General features: G+C 38.4%; 1 long non-coding RNA gene across 1 annotated transcript; it reads right to left on the bottom strand.

Moving 5' to 3' along the window:
* Window positions 1-2,315: 2,315 nt before the first annotated feature.
* LOC115600844 lies at window positions 2,316-23,719 on the bottom strand. The gene is made up of 3 exons (XR_003989184.1): window positions 23,648-23,719; window positions 12,701-12,713; window positions 2,316-2,325 (listed from the first exon to the last, which is right to left on the bottom strand). It is a non-coding gene; the product is annotated as an uncharacterized LOC115600844 (long non-coding RNA).
* Between the last annotated feature and the right edge of the window lie 13 nt (window positions 23,720-23,732).

The raw sequence follows: 23,732 nt of genomic DNA, 5'->3' as shown, positions 1-23,732 counted from the left end.
AGCAACTCAAGATTGAAGACAAACCTTTTTGGTTTAATATCCATTTAATTTCCACAATAACGTAGGAGATATGCACTGTGAAATCTTTCCCTACTCTACTTCATGGGTAGGATTTGTACAGGGATTTACTAATCAATGTCTTCTACTGACACACACAAATAGAACTGCTAAATTTTCTTTTAGGAATTCTCAGCCTGTGAATGGCTTGACTTCAGTTGTGAACATCTGTGGCTTGTGCTAAACTACGGAGTCCTTTGACTTGGAGGCAGCAGAAACTCTACAGGTTACTCCAAGGTATTGTGGTAAAGTGCCACAGCAATGCCCTTGGGTAACAAGTTATATAAGAAAACAGTTTGCAATTTCAGTTATCCTCTTTCCCTTCCCTTCCCTTCCCTTCCCTGCCCTGCCCTGCCCTGCCCTGCCCTGCCCTGCCCTGTCCTGCCCTTCTCCCTCTTTCTCTTTGCTTCACTTTTCTTTCCCTTTTTAAATCCCAATCCCAAATTACTTATCCAAAAAATAGCATTTTCACATAGTGAATCCTCATCATCTTTTTAATTTCAGTCTTCAAGTAAGAAAGAAATGAAAAACAAAGCTAACTATAGGCCACTGCCCTGTCAGTTTAGCTGTATGTGTTGTAAAAGTGAGAAGTCATACTTGGCAAATATTTCCCTCTTATGAATGATGGACAGATGTGACTCGTAATATATAAATAAGTTGCAGATTGCTTTACGATGTGTAAAGTGCTTCACCTAGTTGTTGAAATATCTCTTTTGCTCTTAATTATTTTACAAAGTAATGTGCTTTTTCAAAGGCTGTTGAAATTAGGCATAAATCTGATTAAGGATTATCAATAGCTAGCTTTTCTGTAGAAACGCTTAGACTTCTGGGGAAATTTCAGGAATTTTGGAAGTTTTTAAGTGATTTAGCTCTAAATCAGGCCCAGTATATTCAGAGAATAGTCTTTCCTGTTTTGTTTTGTAATTTTTTGCTATTAGTGGCTGTTGAAAACAAATGGGAAATAAAGCGGGCCAGACAAAATTTACTGGAATTCTTTAAGCATAAAGTTTCATTCTCTTCAACTCAGGATTTTGGCAGAGTTTCAGAATGTTTTGCTTGAACTGTCACATGTATCAGAAGTTGGAAGTAGCTTGGCAAGAGAATAAGTGTTCATCATACCTAGATAAGAAAGTGTATCAATTTCATAATATGCAACTGAAAAAAATGAGGCTATATCTTTTAAGCAGCATACAGTCAACAGGGCTGAATTCATAGTAAACCTCAGGATTTTCAAACCGTTAATCAGGTTATTAGTGGATGAATAATGTGTTCTATCAAACCAATATAAGAACACATCGACCTCATTCTCCTCTTCTTTTAATTACGTTATTTCATTGTTGTCAGTGGTGTTATGCTGTTACAAAAAATTACAGAGATGAGAAGAAATTCACATCATATATTGCCTAAGGGCTTCAATTTAAAAAGTGATTAATACAGCTAGTAGACAATGTCCTGTAAACTGGGAGGATTTCTTTGAAGGCTATATTTTTTGGATGAAAAGTGCAGTTCCTAAGAAATTTTGGGGTCTTCATTTAATACAGGAATTACATTTTTTGAAAAGAAGAGAAATCTTTCCCATATAGCTCTCATGCAGAGGACCTTAACAGAAGGTGATGGATTCACTCTGTATCATATTGCTAACGAGAAATATTATAGGACCAAAGAGTTTGAGGTCAGAATAAACAAAAATGAATATCCCTGTCTAAAATACAAAAAAACCCCAAACAATTGGCAGAAATTTTGTTATATCATGTCAAAAAAGCTCTTTTGCTCCTTACCTAGCAGCTGTGAGGAAATCAGGTGCTGTGAAGAACACGGACTGGTTGCCATTCACAACTTCACAGGCCTCAGGGGATTGTGTGTTGTGTGCATATCTGCCTAGAAATTATTGGAATTTTGTACACAGGTCTTTCTGAATCTTAGTGTAACATTTCAATAATTATAAAAGCTATGATATTATAAATTATTTCATACATAATGATTTGAGTACTTTTGATGCTCAGCTTCCTGAAAACATCTTCGTCCCTAAAAAGCAACCATAATTGTAAAGAATTGTATGGATTTCTCTCCTAGCTGAAGGAGAAATTTAACTGAAATATACTATGATTGCAAGATGAGCTCATGCTTTATTAAACATCTGATACTTGACCTGGAAGAAAAGAGAGAAAGAGTGTCAGAATGAGAAAGAGAGGTTATGAACACTCTGTGGAAAATGAGCTTCAATCTGTATTGCCACTTTATTAGATGCTAGAGGCTCCACAACAAGTGCTGCCAGCATGAACAAATCTTGAACGCATATTCTCTGGTGTATGATAAATGGCATAAACTCACTAAAGATTTTGCCACAGTCAAGGAACACTCAGTGGTGCTCGCAGCTGTGGATTCTCCTGTGGCTAATAAGAACTGAGTGCCTGTTGTAATTCTTGGCTACGTTGACCAGAGTGTCAGTCCACTGTGAGATACAAACACATTAGAGATCAGGTACCACTGATCGTGTTGCTCCCCTGTGTAGACTATTTTATGTTGAAAAAGGTTAAAAACCATTCTGTGCTCTTTCCCTTTGATGATGGAAATTTTAGTGTCTGTCTTTTCTAGTTATACAATTTTCATGAAATTCACAGGGGTTTAATATCTTTGAGAGCTCTGCTTCTGCAACTTTTAATTGAAATTGGACTCTGGATTGCAAATTTATGGATAAGAGAGAGCAGAAAGATGCATCAATATTGCATAAGTTTAGGAAATCAGGTTAGTACTCTTCCCTCTTGCTCCTCTTCTAGGTGGGTGCGAGGGATACGGGAAGTCTGGAAAGATGAGTGCAGTGTTTGAACGTTACAGCACCTCAGAAGAAAAGAGACAGAGTGTTTTGTATCTGCTTTTCCTAAAACATACCTGGAAAGCATATCTGAAGAGCCCTATGATTGGCTTAAACAGTTAACACAAGTGGATTGGGTATTTTATGTTGCCACATCAAATGCTGTTAGTAATTACATATTGTTTCACACAGTATCTTGACTTTTGCTTGGAAGTGAAAGAAACTTATGTTTCACATTTACACATTGCTACTTGAAAGGCATAACAAGCACTGAACTTTATTAATAAATTGAATTTCTTTCATTGCAGAAAAAGCAGTCATACATATTTCCATTTTAACCTTTCATTTTTACACTTTTTCCTAAATGTTGTACCTGTAAAGATTTTTCCCAACTATTTAACTTCTTGGTGATTAGTTTTATTTCTTTCTTTGAGCATAAGAATGATTCAATTTGAATCCAGTTAAGGCTAGAAAAATATTTTTAATATAAATTTATGGAAGATTTTTTTCCTTCAAAAACACTTGTGCTGTTCATTCTGGTAAACAATAATTTGGTTTGGAAATTGCCCCAAACAGGCAGATATTCCTGAACTTATGTATGAGAAAACTGGTTTTGCTTTGACCCGTTTGAGTATTTTAGGGAATTAGATATTGAATATGCATTGTAAATTCTGTTACCAAGCTCAGAAAGTGTGTAGATGAGACTGCTGAGCTGGTGAAGTTCAAAGTTCAGACTGTTCTGTAAACTGCCTTGGCTCCGTGGAAAAAGAATTTGCATTAGCATCTAGCCAGATGCTACATGTCTTTTGGTGCATAGAAACCCCTGAGAAGCATAACTAGAAAAATACATTTGTTAATGTCTTTAAAAGATCATGTGAATAAGGACATTGAGGTAAAATCTGTATGAAAGACCATTTATTATAATGTATGTGCATGTGTATCACAGGATTGGTGTCTGCAGTAATGGTTTGGAAGTGCTATCTGCAGAAGAAAAGTAGTCTGTCCCCTTTGAGGTTTGAAATTCTCAAGAGGGACCCACTTGTGACATCCAGAATGTGAGGTAATTTCATTCCTGATATGGTATAAATAAAGATGAGTCATTGCTTTTACCTTCACGAGTCACTGGTACTGGGTGGCTGCCTATGAATCAATGATGTAGAAGTAGAAATGCCTTACATTTCACCAATAATTTCCATCTGGTTCCTGTCTTTCACACTCCTCTAAATTCCTTTGTGTCATAATATTTACAATAATATGAAGATAAGGCACGAGCAACTGACATCATCTACCTGGACTTGTGCAAGGCATTTGACACTGTCCCACACAGCATTCTTGTCTCTAAATTGGAGAGGCATGGATAAAGAATTAGCTGGACGGCTGCACTCAAAAAGTTGTGGTCAACATCTCTGTAATGGTTCCTTTAGTTCTGATAATGGTTCTTCATCTTCCTTCACTAAATGAATTTTCACTTCCATTTCCTCTTGTGTATATAGCGGCAACTGATATCAACACAGGTTGGTTCTCTGGTTCTGTTGTATCACCTATTGCTGGGGTCTGAGTGGGTGTCATGATTGCTGTTGGGGTTTGAGTAGTTGCAGTACAGACCACAGGAATTAAAACAGCTGCAGTGCGTGTCACTGAAGTTTCAATAGCCACCATACTTGCCACTGGGGTTTGAGTGGCTGCAGTGCTTGTTATGGGAGTAAAAATAACTGAAGTGCCTGTTGATGGAGTTTGAGTAGCTGTGGTACTGCTTGTCAGAATTTGAGTAGCTACAGGGCTTATAATGTTTGTCGCCAGGGTTTGAGCAGCCATAGTTCTTGCCACTGGGATTTGAGTAGCTATAGTGTGTATTGCAGGGGTTGAAGTAGCCAAAATCCTTGTCATAGGAGTTTGAGTCTCTCTTCTTCTCATTCAAGCCACAATGCTTCTCATGAGGGTTGGAGTAGACACAGGTAGCTGTTTAAGCAAGACCTGAACCATATTCAACAGCATACTGATTCCTAGCAGTAGGGCCAGGATGGTTTCAGCATCCTAAAAATATTAAAAATCCTCAAAATTCTCAAAGGTTGCTGTAAATAGCCTAGTAGGGGAGATATGGTGGAATTTCTCTTCCATTGGTTGGCTCTCTGAGGAGAAAAAGCAAGAGGCATTATTATTAACGGTTCCCGTTAGGTGGCTCTCAAAGTATAGAGGCAATGCTGAGTACACATATCAGATCAGTCTCATGACTAGCAATTCTGTTATATCATAAGCTGCTATTATAAAGTACAACAAACCAAGAACCTTAGCCCAGGCCCAGAAGGCAATAAACATCAAAACAGGAAATACATACTGCAAGCAAGATATGACATAATGCCACTCAGACCAAGTGCAACAACTCTGAGAGCAAATAAATCAGCATTTGTTCTAGCAAATCTCGGAGTGACCAGTGAATATTAAACCAAAACAGTGAATGTTTATAACAAATTTGTTTTGACATGCTCTAGTCAGATCTGTTGTTATCACAAGCATTTGTGCCCCACACTGGGCACCGAAAAGGACTGTCATGGTTTAACTCCAGCCAGTAACACAGAACCACACAGCCACTCACTTAGCCCCCCTCCCTGCTACCTTTCCCTGGCCAGGATGGGAGGTGGGTAGAACTAGGTGTATTTAAGGTTCCTTACAACCCAAACCATTCTATGTTTCGATGATTCTGTCTCCCTTTTTGCTGTTATTTTTGGTGTTGAACCAGTAACAGTTATTACTGTTATCATAAGTAGTAGTAGCTTACAGTGTTTTCTGTAGGATAAGTTTCGCTGTTCAAGTCATCAGTGAAACTGATCAAAGTTCTATATTGATTTCAGCTGGACATATTCAAGCTTTATATGAATTATTCTCAGCTGCAGTGTTTTATATTCTCATTTGCAGCCTCGAGTTATTGTACTCACCCAGCATTCATTGTGTAAAGGAATGATTGTATTTATTTGATACTCTCTTCTAAGTAGAGTGCAAAAGTGAACCATTAGTAAATTAAATTATTAGTAACAATACATGATTTTTTCCATTTTATATGAGATTTGTAGTAGTGGCGGTTAGCACTTGACAATTACTCAACGCAATTGAGTAATTAAATACTGGTAATTAAATACTACTTCATTTCCTGTACTTTGTAATATATTTAGTTGTATATTTATGGATGATAACTTTCCCTGAAAATATGTTGGTTCTATAATTAAAATTAAGAAATATTAGTGTCAGTTATTTGGTAAATTATAAGTAATTCTTAAGAAACATAAGGAAAAAATAACTGATTTATTTTACGTAATAACAAACATATCATTACACATACATTGTGTGCCAGGTCACAATTAATAGCTGCTTAGGTATTAAAGCTTACAAAAGCTGACTGTTCTTTGCAATTTAACTGTGCCACTTCTGTCTCTGTAACAGTACACGCAGCCCAGCAGGGCTTTGCAAGGCATCTGTTTCTGCAAATGTTGTCTTTTGGATGGTAGTTTATGTCCAGACTTAGTATCTTAGCAACTTGTAGTCATTTAAGATCCTAATTCTACTAGAGGGATAAATATCTTAATTATTGTTTGAGATATCTCATTTTACCCACCCTGAACTTCCATCCATGGCTGGCTGGAATCTCCTTGCTCCCTCGTGAAGCTGCATCATGGAGCAGCTGTTGCTCTCCACAGGGTACTGAGCCATCCGTTCTTTAAAATCTCTGAGATTTACTAGAACAAAGCAGTTTGATAAATGTGTCTTACTTGACCACTTTCCAGAGAACAAACAAATGATCTTCTGTTTTATTCAAGGAAATCAGATTCTGGTCTAGAAATTCTGGGCATGAAATTCTGCTGAGAAGCTGTTGTAAGAGCTCAGATGAGTATTGTGTATGCCTTAGATACGTTTCTCCTCCAAAGGTAGAAAATGGGCAACCTTTACTCAAATACTTGAGTGAATCACCAGAGAGTTTCGATGAGTTTATTTCTGATTGTGGGGTTTTAATTGTGGGCAGATGGGGTATGGGGCAAATCCAGTTGGAAAATCACAACAAAAAGGTTTATTACCCATCTTTATATTTGCAAAGTGTACATTTGTTTGTGATTGTGTTCATTACTACATAAGAACATGAACATGATCTCTTTATTATCCTGTGGTGGGTTGACCTTAGCTGGATGCCAGGTGCTCTGTCACTCCCCCTCCTCAGCTGGACAGGGGAGAGAAAATATGGCATAAGACTTGTGGGTCAAGATAAGGATAGGGAGGTCACTCAGTGATTATTGTCTCTGGCAAAACAGGCTTGACTCAGGGAAACTAATTTTTATTTATTACCAATCAAATCAGAGTAGGAAAATGAGAAATAGACCCAAATCTTAATGCACCATGTCCCCACCCCTCCCTTCATCGTGGGCTCAACTTCACTCCCAAATTCTCTACCTCCTACCCCCTGAGCAGCACAGGGCAATTGGGTGTGGAGTTGCAGTCAGTTCATTACACATTGTCTCTACTACTCCTTCCTCCTTACACTCTTCCCCTGCTCCAGCATGGGAACCCTCCCATGGGAGCCAGAGCTCCACAAACTTCTTCAATGTGGGTACCTTCCATGGGTGCAGTCCTTCAGGAACAGGCTGCTCCAGTGCGGGTCCCTTGCAGGGTCACAAGTTCTGCAGCAAACCTGCTCCAGCATGAGCTCCTCTCTCCATGGGACCACAGGTCCTGCCAGCAGCCTCCTCCAGTGTGGGCTTCCCACAGGGTTACAGCCTCCTTTGGGCACCCATCTGATCCAGTGTGGGGTCCTCCATGGGCTGCAGGTGGAGATCTGCTCCACCATGGACCTCCATGGGCTGCAGGGGTGCAGCTGCCTCACCAGGGGCTGCGCCACAGGCTGTAGGGGAATCTCTGCTCCAGCACCTGGAGCACCTCCTGTCCTCCTTCTTCACTGGCCTTGGTGTCTGCAGAGTTGTTTCTCTCACATATTCTTACTCCTCTCTTTCAGCTGCTGCTACATAGCAGGCTTTTTGCCCTTCTTAAATGTGTTATCCCAGAGATGCTACCATTGTCACTAGTGGACTCAGCAGCAGGTCCATCTCGGAGCCAGCTGGCTTTAGCTCTCCTGGACACAGGAGAAGCTCCTAGCAGCTTCTCACAGAAGCCACACCTGTAGCCCACCCCACCCATTACCAGAAATTTGCCATGCAGACCCAATACATACCCTCTTCATTCCCAACGCCTGGTGTCCAAGTAGTCCAGGAACAGGCAAGGTTATGGCAAACAGACTCTCCTCTCTTTCCATTTTTCATGACCAGTGTAATTTTGTAGTCTAGTCTGTTGGATGATGGCTGTATCTAGTGAATTTGAGTTTTTGAAGAGATCTTTTTAAGTGAAAATTTGGCTTTTGTCTATAGTGTCATATGCAACAAAGTGCACTGCTGGTACAACCAAAGAAATTTATCTCCTGCTGGAACTAAGACTGAAAGCAGGGAGATGTCCAGAACACCCCACTTGCAATGTGGCTGCAAGGTTTCCCGGCAGTTAGCCTATATGCCTACATTGTACACATAGAGGACTAGGTACTAGCCCAAACTTAATTTCTAGTTAAGAGGTTAATGTAAACAGGCAGTTCTGGAAACATTGCGACCTGCAGCAAATCAAATCACAGCTTCACAGTTCATCTCTCCTTGTGCTGTACATCAGTAATTAATATAGGCATATCCTATAGAAGCTCTGCCAAAGGTCAAAGGCTGTATCTAAGACTGTTAAGCCTTATATCTCTTGTTTGTGGTTTGCCTTTTTGGGATGGATAGTGCCTGCACTGATTTTTTGTTGTTGTTGGTTTTTTGTGGGTTTTTTTTGTTTTGTTTTCTGTGTTAATCTTCCTTTAATAACACTGGGTCATGAAAGGAAAAGGAGACTTCTCATGAAAAATTATTTAACCTGTTCAGGAACAGAAGATGTGGGAGAAAACTGGAAACAATAGGCAAAAGGAAATGAGAAAGTTGCAGCAGGAAAGCCTGCAATTCAAACACAGCTGGAGAAACAACCAACTGCAGTAAGGAGCAGCTAGTCAGACTGCAGGAGAGTTAGGGCAAACCATGCACCAGGCAGGACTTGCTTCAGTTTGAAGTGACTGAACTGTAAAGAAAGACTGCTCTTCTTTTCTGTCTCCTGTAATCTTTCTCATTAAGTTAAATTTCTAGGTTTTATTCAGATACATCATTGCTTTTTGGCTTTGAAGACCTTCAGCCTCTTGAGAGGCTCACTCAAGACCATGGCTAGGCACATCTACCTCAAAGCTCTGAGGAAGAGACCTTAACATATCCTCCTAGAAAAGCAGATTAGGACTTTACAGCTCTGGTGTTATTTTTGTTATGGTTGCTGTGTTCGGCAGTCTAGTTATTGATTTTGTAAAGCTGAGAATTGATAGTATGTTACAGGATTAATCTGTTGTCTTTTTGCTGTTTTGTGGACATATAGATTTAATAAGTCTGCACTTGTCTTTCTGACAAATAGCTGAAAAAATGGCAACAAACATAAATGTGAACTGTTTCTATGTCTAAAAAACAGAAGTTGTAAGACTGCAAAAATTATGATAATTATTGGTGCTCTATGAAATCAACAATATATTTCAACGCCAGTGTGGCAACTATGGCGAGATGTGTGTTTTGCTCTCGGCCACTTCTTGACTTTCTCTTTTACACTTCCAGTTATTTAAATTTTTGGCCCAGCCACTGGTGTAGAGTAGCTATCTTTCCTGTATTGTGTTCAGAGAAAAGAAGAAATGAAGCAACTCAGACTGGCACCAGGCCAAACTATCTGCAGTTTGGATTTTTACCAGAACAATCAGCATACAAATAACATCCCTTCATTTCTGCCAATGTCGATTACCGAAAAAAAAATCAAAACATCTTGTCTTTATTTCAAATTTTAAAAAGGCAAATTAATTTTATTAGTTAAACAACTCTGAGGTTGGAGGGAAGCAGGGCTGGGCCTTGGCTCCAGGGCTGTCCTCACATGCATTACAGTATGAAGTCTAAGTCTTGCTACCAACTTGTCCCTAAACTCCACTGAAAGCTAAAGTAATAAAGCAAACTTATCATTTGAAATTTAGTGACACAACTCTGAAGAATTGAAGAGGGAAAGCAGGAGGAACAAGAGCAGCTGCTTCTGCCTTATGAGATTGTTCTCCAGAGGAAGCTTTTTCTGTAGTGAGCTGTACAATGGAACAGATGCAAACTGTAGCAAGGGCATTAGTAGTTATAATAGGGACAGGGTTGGAAATTTTGTTGGGATCCAGCCTTCTATGTAATACCTGAATCTTTTTTTCCATAGCCTTTAGATACTTGGAAGTCTCTAAGCTAAAATGGGATTAGTGAACTCATCTTTGTTAATTTTCTGTAAATGTCACCTTTTCTTTCTGTCTGGTGATAGTGATGCAATTATTGTAAACATTAAGCAATACCTATATGCCATGATGTCTGATAATCATCCAACTCCCATCCAACTTCTGTCAAACTGACTTCAGTATTGGTGCCAAAACAGTCACACTAATTTGGCCATTTACCTGAGCTAGACTTCATTTCAGATCTTGCTAGTCCCTTGCTTTTGCAGCTGTTGTGTCCTTGGGAGCTATGCTAAATCATTCAGCCTGGGTATTCTGACCATGTGCCCTGGGTTCAGCTGTAGCAGTCATTTTTCTCCTTCTTAGTAGCTGGTGCAGTGCTGTGTTTTTTAACTTTCAGCCTGGAAATGACACTGATAACACCGATGTTTTTAGTTGTTGCTAAGTAATGTTTACTCAGACCAAAGACTTTCCCAGTCTCATGCTTTGCCAGGGAGGAGGGGAAGCCGGGAGGAAGCAGAGAAGGGACACCTGACCCAAACTAGCCAAAGGGGTATTCCATACCATGGCACGTCACACCCAGTATATAAACCAGGGGGAGTTACTCGGAAGGCCCAGATCACTGCTCGGGTCGGGCTGGGTATCGGTCGGCGGGTGGTGAGCAATTGTATCCTCTCCCCTTGTTATTTCACTAATCATTATTATCATTGGTGGTAGCAGTAGTGGTTTTGTATTATACCTTAGTTGCGGGACTGCTCTTATCTCAACCCGTGGGAGTTACATTCTTCCGATTCTCCTCCCCATTCCTCCGGGAGTGAGGGGAAGAAAAAGGGGGGGAGTGAGCGAGCGGCTGTGTGGTTCCGAGTTACCGTCTGGGCTCAAACCATGACACCATGTTATTGTTACGTTCTTACAGTTTACTATCCTTCCTGTTATAATTTTAGAGTAAATCCTCCATCCTAAATTAAGCCTTCTACCTCCTTTAGCTTCACACTTCATCCCTTTGTCTTGGCACTTAGGCAAACAAAAAAGACCCCCCCAAACGTGTTTCCATTGCATTTGTTATTTAGTGAAGCCTTTGGGTTTTTTAGTGAGCTTATTTTGGTGAAGACACTGAAGTTCATTCTATAGCACTATATAGGATGGGAGTCTAGAGACTTCAGTTTTGTTCCTGTTTTTCAGCTTTACAAGTAACCTTTGCCACATCAGCCAGTCTACCTTTCACAAAAGCACCTACTAATTTAGGATACCGGGCTCTGAAGTCTTCAACCTAATGCATTTGCAACATGATTTTCTTGTTGATGAGCACCTGCAGCTACCAGCCATTCTAACTGAAGTTGCAGATGCTTGGAGCCTCTGTAAAATCAGATCCCTTGTTTTTTTCAGAACCCCCAAATGAGCCAACTCTTAAAATTTTGGCTTAAACTCTGTACATACTCATTTCCCAAATGCAAAATCAGGATAATGATCTCTATCTTTTGTAAAGAGCTTTAGCTGTGCAGATGAGACATACTATGTAAATGCTAAGTAATACCATTATTATAGGTGTGGAGTCAAACAGTTCTCCGTACTTTCCAACCGCTTTTGTAACAATATTGTACTAGCAAATTATCATCTTTCTGGACAGCTGGTAGGGCTTTGGTGCATCTGCCTTTTTTCTATTTTGTATGTATTCTACCAAGCACAGATAGTCCCAGTCATGGAAATCCTTCCTCTATCTAGCTTGTCACTGCTTCTCTTTTTGCAAGCCATAAATATAGCTCTTGTCGGTTGTTGTTACTGTTGCTACACCTATCCCTTGGTGTCTGCACAGGGATACCTTAAGGCCAAATAGGGCCCGTGTTTTCTAATAATACTGCCTGCAACTTTCCAAGCTGAAGGGTAGTGTTTGGGTAAACACGTAAAAAAAAAAAACCAAACAAACCCCAAAACATCAACTGTCTCAAGAAGGATTAACGTAGTCTGTGGGTGGAAAACAGAGAGGTGGAGTGGTGGAAAATGGGACCCTCCCTCAGATGTTTGAATGCAGACTCATTGCTTTATCTGACCTCTAAATAACATTGGATTTTTAGTGCCAATCTAAGTTATATACCACTCCTTTTTTTCCAGACGGAGACAATGACATTACAATCAGCATGGAACAGTTTCAGAACTTCCTGTAACTGGGGTGGATGTCAGCCCGCTATGAATGCTGACAGTTTGAAACAGCACAGTTGCATCTTCATGGGGAGGAACATTAGCTTTATTTTTTTCCAGTATGGACACACTTCCTTAGCAGTACATAAGGTTTACCATTCATTTGTATTGCTTTTACTTTCTTAATGCTAAAGTAGAAAAGTGCAAGATTAAGTTTATAAAAATTAGATCACTGTTTCATATATTCTTTATTTTCTAGGCATGTAGATCTGGAGTAAAGTAGCTTTATTTGTGTAAGAAGTGCAGCAGACCTAGTTCAAGTTTGCTCCAGTAGATCCTCGTTCAAGTATTCATGCAACTTGGTAGACTGTTCTGCCTATCCTGGATCTTACACAAATTCTTGGATGCTAATTAACTGGAGTTGAATATTCATTATAAATAATAATGATTCTAAAATTAGCCACTTGTAGAATAACACTATTTACAGGAGGCAACCTGTTTTGTTTTAGCAAGCCATTGAATGAACAATAACTTTTTAGATTAATTTTGTGAATGTCTGGCTTTGGTTTCTTAACCTTCCCTCAACATGACTTATGCTTGTATAATTTATCTCTGACATCATTTACGCGGGCTTTCCTGTTAAAGAACTGAAGTATTTTTTTAAAATTACTAGCAAATAGTTGTTCTGGCATGGGTGGTGAAGAACTTCTGATGTCATTAGAGCTGAAATGGACATAAATGTCATGCGAGGTGTAGTCTTTTACTAATATTTTTTTATAGGCGGTGAATTTTCCAACACCATGTTGAAATTTGGCTGAACTTTAATTATCTACAAAATCTACATTAAGCGTCGTTGCCTCAATGAACATGATTCAGCTCCCTAAATGTAGGTGTCTGTAGACATTTCAGATGCATCAGGGTGTACCACTGGTTACTGCTGACTCTTCAGAATGATGTGGATCACCCACAAATGACAAGCTGTATCTTGCATACCAGTGTGGATGTCCCAGAAACCTTAGAAGACTTTAATTTTACTAAGCATATATTCTTGTTATCTTTGCATAGCTATGTGTTTACAGTCATCAGCCATGGATGTTCATACGCTTACAACCCATGTACAGATAGACATGGTTATATTCAATCCCTTTTTAAAAAGTTAGGCTATAACTCCTGTAGGGCTTCTCATATGTGTAAGTATTTGGTGATTAAAAGAGTAGGATCATAGAATAGTTAGGGTTGGAAAGGACCTTAAGATCATCTAGTTCCAACCCCCTGCCATGGGCAGAGAAAAATATTCAGTATGTTTTCATGAAACTTCAGTTTTACATAACTTTATTCTGAAATATTATAAATTCTTCCATAGCTACATGCTCCTATGCAGTTTCCTTATAAATAGCTCTGAATGAATTTAGATATGATAGAAATGGATATATGTGAGTTAATGTTATAATGTGAGTTCATAATGTGTAAGTTTTCATCTCTTCTTTTCCATGACATTCATATTTGGACTATATAGTTGCTAATTTTCTCTTGACCGATGACTGTCACTTCTGTCAGCTAGAGGTGTTTTCTGATGTGCACAAATAGCCATTAACATGGAGGTCAACAAACTTATTTCCATTTATATGACCTGAGTCAGAAACTTAGCAAGTGATCTCTAGAAATCACAACCTTGTGCCCCAACTTGTCCTCCAGTCTGACAAAACCTTCTGATTACAAATACACTCCCACACAATAATTATTATGTGGTTATCACACAATAATGTAAAGGGCAAAAAGAGACTTTTTGTTTCTTCCTGCTTTTGACTCATCTGTTCATTTCAATTTTTCTTTTATGTTTGTAAGGGGTTTTGGAGCTGCTGTTCCTCTTTTGTCACTTTTCATTTCCAGCAAGTTATTCCTAAGTGTATTGCCACAGAATACCTCTAGTGTGCTTTGTGATCATGCGGGGCTCATGTAGTTGAGGGCATGGCTTCAGGTGGAATACCTCTTTAAAGATGTTGAAAATGCAACAGAGCACCACGATTAGTGCTTTATCCTCAATAACAGCACAACTTCTGAAATCAGAAGTGTATTACCTCTGCTTAAGACACCTAAGATACCATTTTTGTTATGTAAAACCAGTGTGTCATTTCCAAGAGTGAAAAATCATCCTTTTGAGAAGCAGGTACAGTAACAGTTTGCATGAAAATAAATATAGTAAAAAATACTGTTCAGACAGCCAGACCTACAGTGTGCACAATTCCAACACATTGCAGCCACTGATATGTTGGAAACATTACCTCTTATGCCTATACAGCATAATATAATTTTCAGGGCTATTCATCCCTAATGTCTCTGCAAATTTTTGCAGCGGTAATACAGCCATTCAAAACCCAACTGAGATCCACTGGCTCATTTCATACTGTCTACTGAACAATATTCAGATGGTAATTCATTTTGATCTTTAGTGTTGCATTTGAAGTGCCAATACTCACAGTAAGGCATAAGAACTCATTTCCAGCCGTTTCATCTCTCTGTTTCCATCAGTTTTATGTTCCTGCTATCAAAGTTGCAGGTATGCATTAATGTTTTGGTCTGTTTTAGACCTAACAGTCAGGTTTTATTTCCATTTCCTTAGTACACTTGCAAAGTGATATTAACATTTACAAATTAAGTCATCTTCTAGAACCGGTAAGCAGTGTTAAGTACAAGAATAATTCTCAGATTTAGTGCACAAATGAGATTAGTGAATGTTCTGCTGCTGCTTAATCTTCATATTGATTAGAATGTCTGTGGAAGGTAAACTCAGTTTTTTGCTGTTACTAGACCTATTGCTTTTAAGAAGACATCAGTGTAGTACCTAATTGGCTACCACCAAGTCACTCCTTATTTTAAGAAATAAACAACAGTATGTCCAGTTAAATCACAACAATCTGATCCAATTCTTCAATGTGAATCATGCAACACCTTCAGCCAAAAGATCTCCGTTTACAGAACTTCTCTAATATGGGATGTTGGAAAAAAATGATTAGAGAAAATTTTCATTGTCTCACTGATCCACAAATATCCACTGTTCCAGCAGTATTAATTTGATTTTATATTGAAATGCACACTTTCTGCATGCCTCTGGTAATAGACTTGAGGGGTTTTATTTGTTTATAGTCCTTCCATTAAAATTTGGCTTGTAAATTGCCCCTGTTTAGACCTTTTTGTCCAGAGCTTCACATACTGTCTCTTAATTAGGCCAGACATTCTTTATAGGCAATTTTATAGTGAGGAATTTTAGCGACACTACTGTATAAGATTTACTTGGTTAGGGTTCTATATATCACTGCTCTCTAACTAAGGTATACCATTATTTATGTCAGCTACATTGGTCAAAGTGATTGCATATGCTAAAAGGAAAGAAAGCTGCATTAATGTACTAAACCTGCTAATTTATGACAACAAAAGAACTTTCCAAGCTATGTGGATACCCATCTATGTGTGTCTCTATGTGTGTGTATGCATGAGTCTATGGACATAACAAGGTATACATTCTTTAGTAGTCCTTTGGCCAGTCCTTTTCTTAACACAGTTGTATTTTCTAGCAAGTACAATATTACATTATGCCCCCTAATCCACATGTTAGGATAACTGTAGTTAATGAGAACACCTTCAACCTGACATTCATTACTTCTAGGGTTAGCCATTTTTTCTCTATTAATCTATGAACAGTATGACTTTTTTGTCATGGTTCTTGTCGTTCAGCTCATCTTCTGGGAATATGTGTTTGCGCACATGTGTCCCCTATCCTTCCCCTCCCTTCCCTTCCCTTCCCTTCCCTTCCCTTCCCTTCCCTTCCCTTCCCTTCCCTTCCCTTCCCTTCCCTTCCCTTCCCTTCCCTTCCCTTCCCTTCCCTTCCCTTCCCTTCCCTTCCCTTCCTTTCCCTCCCTTCCCTTCCTTCCTTTCCTTTCCTTGCCCTGCCCTGCCCCGCCCTGCCCTTCGCTGCGGCCCCTCGCTGCCCTGCCCTTCCCTTCCTTTTCCTCTTTTCACAGCAAGCTCCTCTGCAAAGAAAAGAAAAAAGTGCCTGAAATGATAAATGAAGAACAGTCTGCATTTTGGGTGGATAGCTGCAGTTTTACCTCCATAAATATTGAAAAATACACATGAACCACTAGAAGCTGCAAGAACACCTTAAAATCATTAAGTTTTCTAAAAATACATACATTTGAGGGAGTTCGTACTTTTTTAAATTGGTTATTGAATCCCTGATAACCCTACAAGTAGGAGCATATTGGTAGTTACCACTAGCCTTAGTAGAAGACTAGTTCTTAAATGCCCTGTTTATGTTCAGGTCTGCTTCTGGCAGCATTGTATTTTATCTAAAATAGTTTTCCACTCTATAATTTACAAATCCTTCTTCATTTTTTTTAATTCTTCTGTTTTTCATAGCACATTCAGGCACTTTTCTTAGTTGAAACTGAGGTAAATTGTCAGTTTAACTTTTGAAGCTTGTCTATACTACCTTTAATTTTAAACTCTTCTTACTTGAAGGTTATATACCTTCTCTATAAGCAATCATTTTCTGTTTTAATCTCCTTCTTAGACTGTGTCAACTTTACTTTTAGCTATTCCCTGTGTGCTTTCTGATGACTTAAATGTAGTGTTTCTTTGTTGAAGAATCCTTGATGTCAATCTTTATAGTAATTCTACTTACATTTGGTATGATTTTTTTAAGTGACTATTTAGTTAATTAGGTCTGAAAACCCACCACAGAAGTTTTTCCCCTTGGCTGGGGTATAAATTTTTGATTGTTTTAGTACTTTTGTCAGTGCAGCTGTCTCTACCAGCCAGTACTCTTAATTTCTCATACTCTATTCTTTTGAAATTGAGAACCTTAGGGGACAGTCATATATTCATTTTCTAAATAGATGTAACAATTTAAGATGTCATTACCCTATGGCTATTCATTAATACCTTCCAGTTGTTTGAAATTGTTGGAGCCTCAACTAGGGCAACTGATATATGATGACATGTTCAATTCTAGTCAATTTCAGAGCAAAGTGGAACAGGTTTGCTTAAACTATTCTTAACAGCACTTCACATGGGTCTGTTTTGCTTGGTAATGAAATGCATTTCCACAGTGAATTTTTGTCTCTCAGCTGAAGGGATGGTTACAGATTGCTGGACAGTAGTAACAGCACACAGGGGTCAGCATCATGGAACTGAAGGAACTTGAAGCCATCTTCTCCGGTGTCCCTCTGCAGGTGGGAAGTAGGCCCCCCAAATCACGTCAGTCACAACTGTATCCGGCCAAGACTGGAAAACATTCGAAGAAAAGTATTTTACAACAGGCATCTGTTTAGGTTCAGACACACTTATATTTATCATTACATGTCAATGAAACTGCATGAGTTTGAGAGATTGCAATTACAATGGTAATCCACGGCAAATCTTTGTGATCAAGTCTGCTGTAGCATGGAAATTTTCCTAATCTTCATCTCCTTTCTAGAAAGATTTTGACAGAATAGTTGGAGTTGTTTTTCTCTCTTAGCTTTCCAGGAAATATAACTGATTTCTTTCTCAATGGAAGTCCAAGTTTTAGGTAGGAAGCCAACATCAGAGTTGGAGGAAAACGTTGTCACACCAGTTCAACATACACAGGACTTGCCTGGGAAGACCTTTTAGCTTCAGATATACTTAAAATAGGAATTACAAACGGAAGCAGATTAACATTAAAAGGTTAGAATCCAGAAGAACCAGTTGTAAAGTAAAAAAGCCACTCTTTTTCACACTCTTCTGATAAATTAAAAATAGAAAGTGGCATCTGCTTTAGCCATTTTGTTAAGTACCATTTTTTACCAGGGCTGAAAGGCAGGATTATAACCAAAGGGCACATAAAATAGTGTCATGAAATACTGTTCTTCACAACAGTAAGGAAAGGCAGGGAAAATTGGAGCTGTTACCAAAGATTAAACTAATGTAATAATTGCACTATATGTTGTTTTGGACAGATTATGTACCTATTTGTGTTGTTGAATGTTTTCAGATTTGTAAAAGTTTCTATGTAAGCATTCTTATGCTTCCACAATGTTTAAATATAGGCATTTTTGCTCTGCAATTTTAGAAATGTACATTGAAGTGCTTAGAGAACTACAGTATCTTTCATTAAAATTGGTGGAAGCAAATTATTTTCTAATGGACAAAAATATTTGCTATTCTCTCTGTTCCTTTACTGGCTTGCATCAGTTTCCTGTCCTCTTATGGGAAAGCAGAAACAGTAGCCCCACATTCCATGTAACCAGCTGAAATGCCTGGAGCAGATGGAGGCACCATTACGTGAATTAGCAGCCAAAATTTGTTAGCATAATCTGTTCAGGATATGCCCATGGATGGTTAATATCTATTTATAATCCCTCACGAATCTTGCCCAACTTACATATATAAAATTGGGCTGGATTCATTAAGATATATGAACAAAGAAGTGAACTGCACTTTTCAATTGAATTATCTACATTAGGTAATTTGACCTATTTATTATGAGTCTCATATTTTAAGTTTAAATGTTATTTGGGTCCACTTGGGTGATGCAATTTTTAATAAATGCATATTCAAAAAAGTCATTTATTACTGGTTTTTTCGTCAAGCCATATTGATTTTATGTTACCTATTGCAAAATATCCATCAAAACAATAAGCTAAATTGGAATGACATTTGCACTACGGAAATTTAAACAAACCAGTCAGAAAATGGAGTTTCTGTTACAGAAGATATTTATTCAGATGATAAGTGCAGCATGAAAACAATTAAAAGTATTACCAAATGTTCATCAGCTTCTCTGAACAGGTCATTGCCAAGCTAGTGAATTTCTTGGTTGGTTACACATCCTCATTTTCATTTCAGGATACCACAGAAAGCATTCACTGCTGGGCAGCAATTAGTGCTTAATCAGGTCTTATGGCTGAAATATTTGTCAGCAGCAATGGAGAGGAATCAGTTGCCTAATTTCTGAAGTTCAGCACTGTCCCTTATGTAAAGCAATGCTTATTAGCATTCAGGACCATTGCATGGACAGCCTTTCCAGTGCTTTATCTCAGATGGCTCTCTTTTATCACTAGGAATGATTAGTATACATACAAAGCGGCTCTTCAGAAATTTTTCTCAAGTATAGATTTCCTGTAATTGTTAATGGAACATTTGTTTCTAGTTTTTTAGCTGTCGATATGATTTTTATATTAAAAAAAATTGCAATATTCTACTTTTCTTTTTTGGTAACTCATTTTAACTTTGAGATGGAACTGTGCCTTTGGGATCCAAAATAGTTCCCAGTGTGACTTGGAAAAGCACACTGATTGAATATTGCAAAACAGCCCATTTGCCCTTGTTATCGGGGAAAAAAAAAGAAGAAAAAAATCATGTTATTCCATTTCTGTGGAGTGGGGAAAGGAAGTTATGTGTAGAACAGAAGCAACAAAATAGGACATGCTTATCCCCATATTTCCATGAGACACACGGAACAGTTTCAGAGAGAGGGAAGAGAGAATCAAGCAAACAGTGGTGGTGTAGAAACTCAAATGGTGCCTCTGCTTGTTTCCTCAGTTATAGAGTTAATAGTGATAGTTGAGTAAAACAACTGAAAGGCACAGCTGCTTTATTTCACATCCTTGCTGATTCTAACTATATTACAGAGCTCCAGCAGCTGGTCTGTGCTCACACAGACCATTCTATTAGGTATTTCTAATTTCTATTGACAGTTCCTCGGTGGACTTCAAATTCCCAGGAGTAAATCTTCAGAGAAGAAAAAGAGGTGAACTTGACCCTTTCTTTGTGTGTTTTTGAGACTAAACCATATCACTACCTTTTATGTTTACATTATTCTCTACAAGAATTCCATGTCCTCACTATTCAATTAATACATGACAATACTTTAAAAACTGAGAATCAAAATGTAGATCAAGTTTACTAATTTTTGAGATGTCAAAAAGACTTAAGACCTCTTGATTTCTTTCTTTGTTGAAATTCATGGTGCACCATAAAAATCAGCAAGTGTAGCTTGTTCATGGAAAGGATTTGCCTAATTTTAAAGTAGTCTAGGTAAATATGTGCATTAGAAACACCCATGTCACTGGGTCGGGTCTGATTAGAGTTTTCTGGCATACTATTCTCAGTAACTGTTCTTGGAGAAGAGGAGTAGCAATATCAAACTATCAGAATTTTCAAATATTCACAGTCCTTGCTTGGGGTCTTACTAAAAAATTGTCCCACATCTGCAGAACGTACTATTCTGTAAAAAGTGGTTGCAGCTGAGTTGTTGTATGTGAAACCCATAGGTTCATGAACTGCTCTGGAGAGACCAAAAACCCCTTGTAGAAAATATGGGGTAGTGTGTGTTAGGTGATATTGAGACCTTAAACTGTCTGGACTCAAATTTTTGTTATTGGGCATTTGTAACTGTAGGATTTTCATACCTGTCTTCAGTAAATTTTGCTTCTTACATTAATGAGGAGGCTACCTGAGGAGATTTGACACCATAATTAGAAAACGTAAAACTGGAAAAGCAGGAAACCAGATACATGTCCAAATCTTTGAAGAAAGCTCCCTTTATGTTTGAATTGTCACCTGGGTCCCCAGTAAAAATTGTTTCACGGTAGAAAATCTAACATTTTTAGTTTGTCAGCATAAAACTGTTTCATCAGGGTTGGATTTCTTCCATCATTGGGCAGCGCTGTGTGAACTGTATGGGGATAGAAGGAGCATTTCCATCCAGTGGTTCTAATGACTGTATTGTTCAGTTTAATGCTGTCCTTTTCCACTCATCAGTGAGTTACTCTTTCTCAGAGTCATCTGTACTAGTTTCAGAATCATTTAGTGGTGGATGTTGAAGTAAATATGAACAGGATAACAGAAAAGCCAAATACTTCAGTAGTCGATGTCAACATTTTAGAAAAATTACATGGAAGAAGGTGTTGTATTTGAAGGGGGATTGAGCGGGTGGTGTAGATTATTAGATTTTATTTTTTTGGTTTTATGGAGAGGTAAAACTTTAACATTTTTTAATCACTGTTTAAGCAGAAAAAGGAAGAATGGAAAAGTGACAAATTCACCACATAGAAACACAAGAGTAATACCAGATTACTTAGATCACTGAAGCCACTCCTCTACTACTATATGCAACGTTGGCATGTATTTGTCAAACTTTATTCTCCTCTGCTGTAGTCTTGATAAATCCTTCTGCTGTGTATGCATTAATGTCTGATCAGAAGCTGTTTATTTCTTAGCTTAGGATGGGACAACTGAGCCAAAATATGAAAAAAAAACCCAAACAATTTGTTTAATTTTTCCTATTATTTTCACTGTTATTAGAAGCTGAATAATGCTTTCTGTTGTGTAAAAAAAAGAGTTGAAATGACCTTTCAGAGAATTACAAATATTACTTTAAAAATAAGATTACTTTTTTAAAATTAGAAGGTGGGTTCTTTAATACATTCCAGAAAGCACCTTTGCATTTTCTTCCAGCAAAATGTATCATGGTTGCATACAAAACAGATTAGTAATAAATGATTATTGAACATAAAGTCTCTATAGTCCCATCCATGTAGCATCATTCGAAGGGCGAAGATAGACATCTTATATTACAGAATTTATTATTCTTATGGAGGCTCAGAACATGGACATTGGAGGCAATATTAAAAGACTTACATTTTCACCACAGTATATTTTAGGAAGGAATTGATTGAATACTCAATCCACACTGGTGAGTTTATACTTTTCATATTCAAATTACAAAGGAAAGTGAATAATCATGATGACCTTGTTAATCAAGGTGTCATAGAAATGAAAGGGGCAAGACTTTTTTTCCTTCAAAATCAATGGCTGTAATGCTTTAGGTCAAGTGTTACCAATTCAGAGCAGAGCGGAAGAGTTAACTAATTTATGTTGCATTCCGTACTCCTATTTATACCTTCCAACTTAACGTTTACATTACCTGAGAATAGGTTTTTGCTAACTAAAGCTCATCTTAGAGTCATATATAACCAACCTATCAGTTTCTTTTCTGAAGAATTGCTTCCCAGCCAGTTTTGTCCTCTTTAAGGGACTACCATAAACTTCTAATGAATTCAATCTTAGTTTTATGTTTTTTCTCTAAGATGTCAACATCTTTAGCAATTGCAATTCTAATCATTCAGACTTGCCTATTTTCCTTTCAAATACGGAATATAAGTATATTTACATAGAATATATTGCATCTTAATATGTTTGAATTCTATGTCAATGTTTTCATAAGTGGTAACTTCCTCTTGTCTTATATTCAGTTCATTGGAGAGATAGAAAGTAGGTGCAGACCCAAATCAAGCCCCTACCGGATACCATTAAATAAGTCTCTCCATTGTTTCAGTGAAACATTAAACTTTCCACTGAATGTGGAAGTACTTAATCTTTGCTGATGTTAAAAGGTTTTCATCATGTTTCTGTTGCTGCCTTTTTTTTTTTTTTTAACGACAATATTACAGAAAATCATAGAAAATAGAAAGGTTTGAGTTGGAAGCAACCTTAAAGATCATATAGTTCCAACATCCCCGCCATGAACTGGGGCACCTTTCACGAGACCAGGTTGCTCCAAGCCCCAGCCAAGCTGGCCTTGAACACTGCCACGAATGGGACAACCACAACACTCATAATGAAGAATTTTTTCCTAATGTCTTATATAAATCTCTGTCAGCTTAAAGCCATTCCCCCTTGTAAAAAGTCCCTCTCCAGATTTCTTGTAGGGACCCTTTAGGTACTGGAAGGCTGCTAGAAGGTCTCCCCTTCTCTTCTCCAGGCTGAACAAGCCCAACTCCCTTGGCCTGTCTTCATAGGAGAGGTGCTCCAGATGTCTGATCACCTTTGTGGCCTCCTCTGGACTTGTTCAAGCAGGTTCACACCTCTCTTGTGTTGGGGGCACCAGAGCTGAACACAGTACTGCAGGTGGGGTCTCATGAGAGTGGAGTAGAGGGGCAGGATCACCTCCCTCAACCTGCTGGTCACACTCCTTTTGATGCAGTCCAGGACATGGTTGGCTTTCTGGGCTGTAAACGCACACTGCGGGGTCATCTTATGCTTCTCATTAACCAACACCCCCAAGTCCTTCTCCTCTGGGTTGCTCTCCATCCATTTTCTGCCTAGCCTATAGTTGTGCCTGGGATTGCCCTGACCCAGGTGCAGGATCTTGCACTTGGCCTTGTTGAAGTTCATGAGGTTTGAAGTTCATGAGGATTGAAGCTTATGAGAGGCCCACCTCTCCAGCCTGTCAAGGTCCCTCTCGGTGACATCCCTTCTCTCCAGTGTGTCGACCACACCACACAGCTTGGTGTCATGAGCAAACTTGCTGAGGGTGCATAAATCCCACTGTTCACATCACTGACAAAGGTGTTGTTCAATGCCTGT

Source organism: Strigops habroptila, chromosome Z (genome assembly GCF_004027225.2).
Source record: "Strigops habroptila isolate Jane chromosome Z, bStrHab1.2.pri, whole genome shotgun sequence".
NCBI lineage: Eukaryota > Metazoa > Chordata > Aves > Psittaciformes > Psittacidae > Strigops > Strigops habroptila.
The sequence above is the reverse complement of the archived record's forward strand: the minus strand, read 5'-3'. Positions and strand labels throughout refer to the sequence as shown.